This window comes from Oenanthe melanoleuca, chromosome 2, assembly GCF_029582105.1.
Source record: "Oenanthe melanoleuca isolate GR-GAL-2019-014 chromosome 2, OMel1.0, whole genome shotgun sequence".
Lineage (NCBI taxonomy): Eukaryota > Metazoa > Chordata > Aves > Passeriformes > Muscicapidae > Oenanthe > Oenanthe melanoleuca.
Window position 1 is genome coordinate 137,826,942 of NC_079335.1, and position 10,395 is coordinate 137,837,336.

The following is a 10,395-nucleotide window of genomic DNA, read 5'->3' on the forward strand; positions in this document are numbered from 1 at the left end:
TATTGTCTGTTTGGCAGATGTGAGACTGAAGAAAGTGCCAAGTTTCAAAAGGGAAATTTTATTGGCCTTTAGAATAAACTTTGTAACTTGAAAAGTGGATTTTTTTTTTTTTTTTTGGTAAGGACCTCTTGACCAATGACACGAGAACTGAATGTAGCTTCAGACTTTATGTCCTTTCTAATTAAGTTAAAATTTAAAAGACAAATAGGAGATAATTTAACAAAGTGAAGACACTTCAAATTTTGTGATATGGAACCTTACCAAGAGCAAAATATTTGAGATAATGTTTCTAAAAGTAGAAGAATTTTCAGTGAGATGAGAAATAGCTGCTGATTTCTCTCAGGACTGAGAGCTGCAGTTGGATCAGAAGTTACTGGGAATCACCCAGACCCTAGAAGTATTGGACTCTGAACCAATGAAAATTTTGGATTTTAGAGATACCAAAATACCTGCCAAACCTGCTTACTGTTAAGGTCAATCAAAAACCAGCAACAGCAACAATGATAACAATAAAAAATCTGTTTTCTTAGCATTAATCATAGTACAGCTGAGATCAACTGAATTGAATTTAACTGATGCTTCTGATAACAATTATTTAACATTCTAAAGGTCTAAGAACATATGTGAAATAAATAGGCCAGAAAATGAAAATTGCAGCATGGCCAGAAAGGTTTTATTGTGATTACAAACCAGTAATGCAAATGCTCTTTGTAAAGTAGCAAAGCCCTTAGGAGGTGCTTAAGAAGCCTCATGTTACTTGGAAAATTATGGGGTGAAAGAAAAAAGAAAAAAAGAAAATAAACTGAATAGGCATAAGAGGAACAAAATTTCCATATCAATCTGCTGAAGTAATGGGAGCTCAAACTGAGCCTACTGTACCAGGGAAGAGGAAAACAGCCTATGTTTTGGGTAACATCTGTGGAGGAAGAAAAATAATGGAGAAAAGTATTTTTTGTTATGGAAAGCACAGAGCCCACCAAAACACAGACATTGGTTTCTGTGTTTTAGCACTGTGCAAAAACTGTGCTACTTGTGTAAGTCAGAACCTGTCCAGAGCCTAAAATTGTTACAGACATGTGACAATGGATCCAAGCAATTCCTGCTAGATTACTTTATGCCCAAATAACTTTCTCAGTACAAGATTATTATGTAATAATAATAATTCTGGGTTCTTTGAGAATTACTGATTCCATCACCAAAAAAAAAAAAAAAAAAAAAAAAAATCAAACCCAAACCAATTATTCACTTTATTGAATTTGGCATTATGGTTTTCATTTCCAGTAAGCCTTTCAGTATAAGGGCTGGGCAAAGGTTTAGGATTGTGGCTGAGACATGCCTCTGCAAAATCAGCCAAATAAAATTCCCTGCTGATTCTGGGGTGCAAACAAAGCACAAATGACACACCTGATACATTTCTGAGGGGCATGGAATTTTTGGGGACAGTCTGGCCCTGTCTTGACAGAAAGGCAGACAGAGAATTTGCAGTGTCCTTCTAGAGCAGGCAGCAAATCCTTAAAATTACTACATGGGTGGTGGGGGGGGAGCCCATTCTGGTGGCAGCAGTTTAAGGTTGTCTGCCTTGGGGAAAATAAGGACATGAGTCAAGCCCACCAGGAACAGAGTCACTGCTACTGAGAAACCTGAGGGTTTCAGTGGTAGAGCTCATACAACTAAGTTACTCCCCTGGAATGAATTTGTGGTGCAGCAGGATGACAGAAGCCACCCAAGAATGTCACACAGGTCACTGAGGGAAGCTGTTTGCCCAAAGAGGAGAGCTGTGGGATCTTCCTCTAAAGCTGGCACAAAATGCTATAAAAGATTTAACCAAGCTCCCTCCTTATGAGCTGGCAGAATATTAAAATGTAAACATCTGTATGAAATCCTTACATTAACCCACATTTTAAAATATTTACTTCATGTATTACTGTAACTGTCTATTACAAAAACTCTGTAGTATCCTCAAGGATTTGAATAGGAACTGTTTTACCAGAATGCTTAGCTTTGCTGTGAAAATCTGGCAGCAGGTGAGCTCTTTTGAAGTTTTGATAATTTTTAAGCTATAACACAGCTGAAGCTAACATGTTGTTTTGAGAATGGTAATATGTAATTCTGTGCTATGGATTGCTTTTAATTTCAATTGGTAAACTGACAGTGCTCAGCTGGTATAGCCATAGAGCAGTTTCTGAAAGGCAGATCTTGCATTGAAACAATAACACAACAATGGTAATAAGAACTATTTTCATTAATAATTACTATTAATATTAATAATAATTATCATTATTTAATAGGCATATTTAATCTGCAGTAACTTTAAAAATAAATACAAACAGTAAACATCAGAGGCAAAAGGAGCACTGCTTCTAACTCTTCAAAACCCAAACCAGTGATTTAAAAAAAGAAACAAAACCAAGCCAGGTGGCATTCTATGCACTTGTACACTTCAATTGAAGATCAGAGTCTTTGGGTTTAATTTCTTAGTATTTGTCTTTCAGAGGCAATAAAATCTGTGCTGGCATCTGTTTCATTTGACAACTTAATTTAGTCTCCACAGACTCACTTCAACAACTCCTTGTTGTGATTTGACAGTGTGGGTGTCATCCCCAATGACATGCACAGCCTTTGCTGAGTCTGCATTTTGACATTTAAGTGGGCTCAGCTGAGAATAGATATCCAAGATGTTTATTTTCATTCACCTTCTATTTAGACATTGTATCATTTTAGTAGATCCAAATTCTTCCCTAAGTAGGTTATTCCCAGCTGGGGAGAAAAAGTTCTTTGAGTTGGATGTAAAATTTAATGTGTATTGGAGAAAATGTAACTAGCACTTCAAAAATGAAGAAGTATGAGAAGAGGAATATTTTCTGCTAAAATGAAGTTTCCCTTATCATGGAGTAGGTGAAACAGCTCAGAAAGAACATATGGCATTTTATTTTGTTTTAGCATTTGTGCATAGAAGGAAAAGCCAGCTGAAATAAGTGACATTTTTAGAATTAATAGGAAATTGTGGTGTCAGAAATGGGGTCCATCATGCCAAAGGCAACATTCAATATTATACAGATGATTAGCATATGCTATTATCTTTCCATGCATATCTTTAGGTGTAAATGTCCTTTATGTCTTTAAAAGTTTATATGCACATCTATCTCTCTGTATGCACACACTATAATACACCACAGGCTCATAAAGGACTTTGTACAGAGTAATTATAAATTCAAACTCTTTTTTTTCTGAGAAATTAAAGAAATCATAATCATTTCAATTAGGAAGAGCATACAGAAGCCTCATTCTATGAACATGCATAGGCTTAGATTAGTATTAATTATAAATCTTCCAAATGAAAAGTCCATCTGCTTCAGAGTCTAGACCTCAGAATTCACCTACCTGTGCTCATTTTTACTTTTACTTTTCTTGTCTGCAGGGATAAACACCAGGTTTGGTCAGTTGATGCACAGAAATAACACCATGAAAATGTAGCTTGTTAATGTAAGGGAAGCTAGATACTTTCATTCAATCTTCTGTGGATGAGCAAATCATTTTTAACATAGTAGGTATAATGCATAATATATTTCTATCTATAAACACTGGTATATTTGTATGTGGGGAATACATTTAGAAATAAGTTTATATTTTATGTATACCTTTATATATTCTTTATGCTTCCTAAAAATCTTAAGTTTATATTACTTACTCCTTGATGCTTTCCCAAACACTGAAACATCTGGGGTGGGAGGAGAAGGAACGGAGAAAGATAATGTAAAAATTACAGACTAATTATCTCAGGAGGAAAACGTACCAGAGTGCATTATTATCACCAATTTCATTGGGGTTCACTCAGCAAAATTTGACAGTTCAGATCATTGAAAGAGGTGGTGAGAACTGAGGTACCAATTCTTCAATTCTTCATTTGGCACCAGTTTCTCTTGCCAGCAGTTACTTTGCATCACAGGAATAGGATCACCACTGTAATTATGTGATTTATGGTTTAGTGAAAGCTATTTGACCTCCCTGAAATTTCATCAGCTCAAAGTCCATGCAGACCAGCAAGTAATCTTTCAAAAATTCTGCTCTATGTGCATCAAAACCTGTTAGATCTGTGTCTGGCAGTAGCATTACAACATCTTCATCTACTGGAAGTACTCAGAGGATGTAATAAAGTGTTTGCTACTTCTGGAGATTCAGATGAGGGAACTTCTAATTTTCTGTGCTAATCTGTTGACAGAGAATGGAAAGATGCCAGTAACAATCCCAAATCAACAGAGGAATTTTACTACATACAGAAATTAATTATATTTCTAATAATAAGAAAGAGGGATCTATTTTCAGCTTTCTGTCCCTGACACTTGCTACCTAGACCTGCAGCTAGAAGTGTTCCATGCTTTAGAGGGTATCTTAAAGGGGAACTGAAGTAACAGCTAATCAATACTAAATATTGAGTTCATTGGTTCTGATTACTTTATTCCTTTGTAATATTCAGCTATATGAGGAAAAAGAAACCCAATCAACAAAACCTTAAATTTCCATGTGATTTTGAAATGTATCTTATGGATTTTGAAGTGCCTTAATGTGAAATACTGACACCACAAAATAAAAAGAGATATATTCATTATGTCTGTTGATGTACTGACACATGGTAAGCTCTTAACTGCAAGAGACATGGTAGAAATTGCCAGAAAACTCATGGCCATGCATTTTGGGAAGCAGATGAAGAATCAATTGTTCTTGTAGCTGGGATGGTCCCTTTTTGAGGGAAAAGCACAGATTGCTGGCAGGGTGAGGCAGTGGCTCATTCCAGACAGTGCCTATGGCTGAACAGGTCTGCAAACCACTCTATAGAATTATTCCTTGGTTTCACAGGTGTGGAGCCTCTGCAGGCAGTGCCTGCCCCAGGCAGAATATGAAGCACCAATGAGCTCCCAAACAGACTGTGTTGTTATCTGAGGCAGAGTCCTCAGATAAGAGGTTTCTTATCCTGCCCATGGTGACTAAAATGCAGCCTCACACTCCCAATGCCTTGCAGGACACCTACAAAATTTATAAAAACAATCAAAAATGGTGGAAGAAAAAAGGCACCAACCCACCTAAAACTATATCTCACCTTTAGTAACTAAGATTTTTTAACATGGAGAAAACATAGAAGTTTGCACTCCTGGCAGTCAAAAGCTGTGGAGGCAAGAATAGGAAATTTGAAGCCTTTATTGGGACCATGGAACAGCAAAGTACTTGAGGTTTTTAAAGGGGACAGGGAATGTGTTTCATGTACAAGAGATCCTTCACAACCAAGGCAGGTGGTTTAGAAAAGCAGTGTCTAAAAATGAGATAATTGTGGGGTTTTTTTAAAGTAAAAGCATTTAACTCCAGCCTCTGGACATAAAGCCAGGAAGGTATTTCCAAAATTTTAATAACATTGCAACCATTGGCCTCTATGGTTCTAACAGCCTCTTTGAAAGGCTGCAACAGAAAGGTGAAATTCTTCCTGGGATATATGACTCTCAAAAATGCCAGACTGAACATAATGAAAATGAAATCCCAAACCACAGGAAGCCAGTGGAAGTCATGTCATTAGGTCCAGCCTTTCACAGCTCTCCTTATCCCCTTTATCTGCCACTTTTACAGGTGTGTGCCCCAGATAACCACACTCAGCACATAACAGCTGCTTACTGACATTCTAAACCATTGGCTGGATGTTAAAAAAACCCCAACTGAATACTTACAGTAAGATTTCATCTAGTTTAAGTGTTTTGATTCTGTTCATAGGAAAGCCAAACTATAGCATTTCACAAAATGTGTGGAATAACAGACATTCCACAGATATCATAAATATCAAAACCAGTAAATATACAGCAAGTTTCCCTGATAAATCTCATTCTGTCTTTTTCACTAGTAAAACTAGTCAAAAACTATTTTAGACATGCAATATTTTAAAATATTGGGATACATGTAATTTTTAAGAAAACTTTCATTGTTATTCATTTAAGAGAAACAAAGGGGAAAACCAAAGCCATACTTCTGCTTTTTCCAGGTTTTGTTCATGAAAATGTTTTAATTAGTACTAGACTGGTCAAAAAAACTCACATAGAATCTAAGCTCATGGAGAATATAACATCAGTGGCTCAAGCACCTCCAGAACTGCTACTAAAGTTTCAAGGAATATTTTGCTATTTCCAGAGTCTGCCTGAACATTGATACTTCCCCAGCTCGTGGTGAAATATTTTTAACATAAATCCTTGTCATTTATTGAAGTAGGCAAAGAAAAGGGTTGTATAAAGGACCCCTCACCAACTGGTCTTCTTCTTCATCTGAACAACCATTTTGTCTATTTGTTAACATTTGTGTATGTGTGAGATTTCCCTCTACTTTGCATTTTATTAGCCATCATTTTTTAATATTGCTTAATTTGGTTTAACACCACCCTGAAAACAGACTGGAATTTCCAAAGGACATCATACAGGCCATAGAAATCATATTTAAATATTAAATATGTACACCTTGTAACTGTGTTTGCTTATTTAACTTTTTAGGATAAGTTAAATGATTAAATTACTCTGACTTCTCAGGACTGTTCTGTATCCCAGTAACACCTCATGCCTTTAAACACATTCTTCTTTGAAAATAAATTCTCCAAGAACCCTCACCTCCTAAAAACTCCAAATAATCAAGGTGCACCTTGAATTGACTTGAGCAGAATCAGAGGCTGCAAGGATCTTCTGTGGAGAAGGAGGAAAGGTTTTCATGCAAATGAGTTTATCCAGGAAGAATAATCTATGGAAAAGGTTTCTAGTTGTATCACACATGCACATACTTTTTTTCTTATATTGTAGGAGTTTTTTTCCTGCCTAACTTTTGGGTTGTATCTATAAACTCTGACCCCAGCTAGTTCTGCTCACCTCATGCCACTTCTTGCTTTGGAAAGCAGTGGGTTGTTGCTGCTGCTGTTCCTTGTGGAACAGGATGCCAAATCCATTATTGTGTCAGGTTTTCCTTAGCACAGAAACCTGTGTGTCCCTCAGAGAGGGTCAGAACAGCAGGTCTGGTTCATTGTCCTGCTCCACCTCCGTGGTGGAGCACAGGTGTTCCTCAGCAGCACCACTTACCTGAGCACCCCTTATGAGGTACTGGGCATTTCTTGGGCTCTTGTTTTGGTACAGGGTACCTACATCTATTTCCTTATCACAATCCATTCCCAAAAAACAGTCTTCCCTGCTGTACTTTTTCCCCCATTGTTTTTGCTCCATCTGTTCCCAATTAACTCTTTCTGGTGCCATCACCAAGCTAAACTGAGCCTTGTAGGATGCCCATGGCAGGAGTATCCCTGTGCCAGGAATGGCACCCATGTATAGCTGGCAAGGCACAGCAAGCTGCCAAAGGGCCTGTGATTTGGGGAGGCTAAATGTTTCTTACCTCACTCCACTGCCTACAAAATCCATCTCTCCTACTTGGCACTTTCTGTAACTTTGACCAGCTTCTCACATTGTCATTTGTGTTATTTGTTCTTTTCAGCTGTTTCCATGTCAAACTGCCCAGGGCTCCTGTAACACTCCATCCCACAGCAGACAGCCTGGGACTGAGCCACACAGGAATGCACAGTCCAACCACAGAGCAGGACTCAGCACCAGATAGGGAACCAAGATCAAGCCTGTATGTTTGCAGCTTCTCTGTTTCCTGAGTGCAAAAAGAATTAGTACTTGTTTCTGAAATGCTAAGTCTTCATGGCCCAGTATTCTGTGCTGTCACTGGCAGCTGAGATAACATACTAATATAACAGTGTCCTAGGAAGATGTTGTCTTAACAAGTCTAAATGATTATTTTAAATACTTGACTAAAAATCAAATATTTCCAGCTAAGTATTCAACTACACTCCAAACCTAGAAAACTAAGTAAACAAGTGTGGGTGGGAACTGGGAACAATTAGTCCTCACTATGGCTAAACACTTTCTGCATACTTGTCACTGCCATTCCAGGATGATTCCAGACAGACATTCTTCACTGACATGCTGGTCTAACCCAAAGGCTGCATAACAAAGAGAGTCAGAACCAGGATTTGTGTCACCTTGCAGAGATGTGTGGGTACACACTGACTGATCATTTCATCTGTGGGTTCATTGGCTCCTTCCTGTTTTGTAAGAGATTTCTGTTTTCTGGCCAGTTCATCTGGAAAATAGAGACAACACATAACTACTTGGCAAAGTTGTCTGATGATGCTTAAAAACTGTGTTGAAAGTGAAAATTACTGTCAGTTATCTAAGCCATGAAAAAAGTGTATTCCTTTAATTCCACTTTGATCAGTAGTCAGAGTTGGTTTATTCTGTTTTTCATCTTGAAGAATTATGGCTGAAGATGTCATCCAACTGCATACAAACATTTCAATGCCATCCTTCATTGTTTTGAATTAAATTTTTTCAGAAATATGTTTGCCAGAAATCTGTCCTGTAATTGAGAGGTGATGTTCTTTTTCATTGCCACTTATTGCATCTTATCATCTTTGACCCCAATACCTGCACTGTGGCTGTGTTGGGAAATATAAGCCACATTTTACTGGGAAAATGAGACTTACAGACTTAACAGTGTAGCAATGAAATATTATGGAAGCTTCCAGTATTTTTATACCTTTTCTTAGGAATGCAAATTCTGTTGTTACTAATCAGAAAATCATCTAAGCTAAATGGTACTTGATATATTTTTGGTCTACATAGCCTGATGTGATTGCCTGAAAGTAAGAAGAAATGTTTACTGCAATGCCCTTAAAACTTTTATCTTATTTTCTAAAGTTAATAAATCACCTGAAATTTGTAATGGAAATATTAACCTTTTTTACATATATTTTAAGCAAGTTCTTATTCCCTCAATGCATCTTGTGATAATTCCTTTTAATCAGATCTTGAAACCCTTGGCAAATCACAGTTGTTTCTGCAAGAAACCAGCAAAGGTGTGAAACGTGTAAGAAAAATGAAAGTTCTGACCTAGCATGCCCAAGAGATGAGAGAGGATGTTCTTCCTCTAATTAAATGCATCTTCAGTCCATATGATATAAACCAATTAATATTTTTTTTTCTCACTGACCAACTCTACTCATTTTGCATGCTAAGGAGACTCTGACATCCCCAACTAATTAATTTTTCTGTTTTCTCCCCAAAGCTCATTTTTATTTCAACTTGCTATTGACCTGCCATTCTGAGCATCATGACCCTGGCATCTTTAGTCAAAATTAGTATTGAATGAAAAAAAGGACATAACAGGAAAAAAGGCTCATCATGAAGACTAATTATTTAGTACAATTGAAAAACATCCAAACTTCTTACACAAGTGTAATGCATTAATTAAGTTCTTCAGCAAATGGAGAACATTGTGTGGTGTTAAGTCCACCACTTCTGTTACAAGATATGAAGGTACAAAATACAGCTGATGTACTTTAGGAACTGATTCCATCTGAATCTATGAGTACATAGCATTTCTGGGGATCTTGGCCTAGAAATCATATTTAATGCAAACCAGCTCTAATTGTTTGAGGACAATTGTATCTAGGTGCATCATGTCTGAACACACACCCAGTTTCCCCCAAATGGTTTCTTACATTAAAAACATATATTGTTTAAGCTGAAAATATATTATCTGACTTGCTACATAATTATAGGTGATTTGCATCTACATTCATATCTATGTATAGAAGTTATGCATGTCCATTCCTCCACTGGGTCTTAGAAGCACTTTGTAAAAAGTTGCCCTGACTACACTTCACTCTTTGCTTTCTCTTTTTCCTTGTGGGTTTTTTTTCCTGCTGCATGATCCCCTGCTGGTGGGTGACACTCTCTTGCCTACTGGTTTGTTTATCACCTGTGGCTGGAGTTGGCACCAGGGCTTCTTCCCTTTGAGAGTCAGATACTGGAGATACTCAGCAACAAAGGAGCCTTCTCTGAACCAAAGCATTGTTTATTTAAGCACTGAGAACAAAGTATATGCTGGGAAAAAAAGAGATTTCAAAACAACTAACAGTGTAAACATATGTCTGTTTTACATAAACTCCTTGAGAAGATGTTACAGTCTGCTCAGCAGGGTTGTTTTTTGGCCACCCTCAGGAGATTATTGAACATCACTCTGGTTTCCTGCTACTGAACAACCATTACTGAACTCTGGAGACTGCACTCTTTTTGAAACTGCCATAGCCTTGTAGATCTCTGAGTTTCCATTTCTAGCTTGTACAAACATTTACACTCAGCAACCCTCAAGCATTTGGAAATAAAAAAAAATAATTTAGACTGAGTTTTGAGTCTCCCTGCTTTGTTTTCTTCTTTTATTTTACTTCCTTTCCCTTCTTACCCACTTAAGAAATTAGCACACTAGTGACCTAGTCAAGGTTAGTGTTAAACCTAGTCCAGGCTCTAATCAACCTCATTCCTAGAC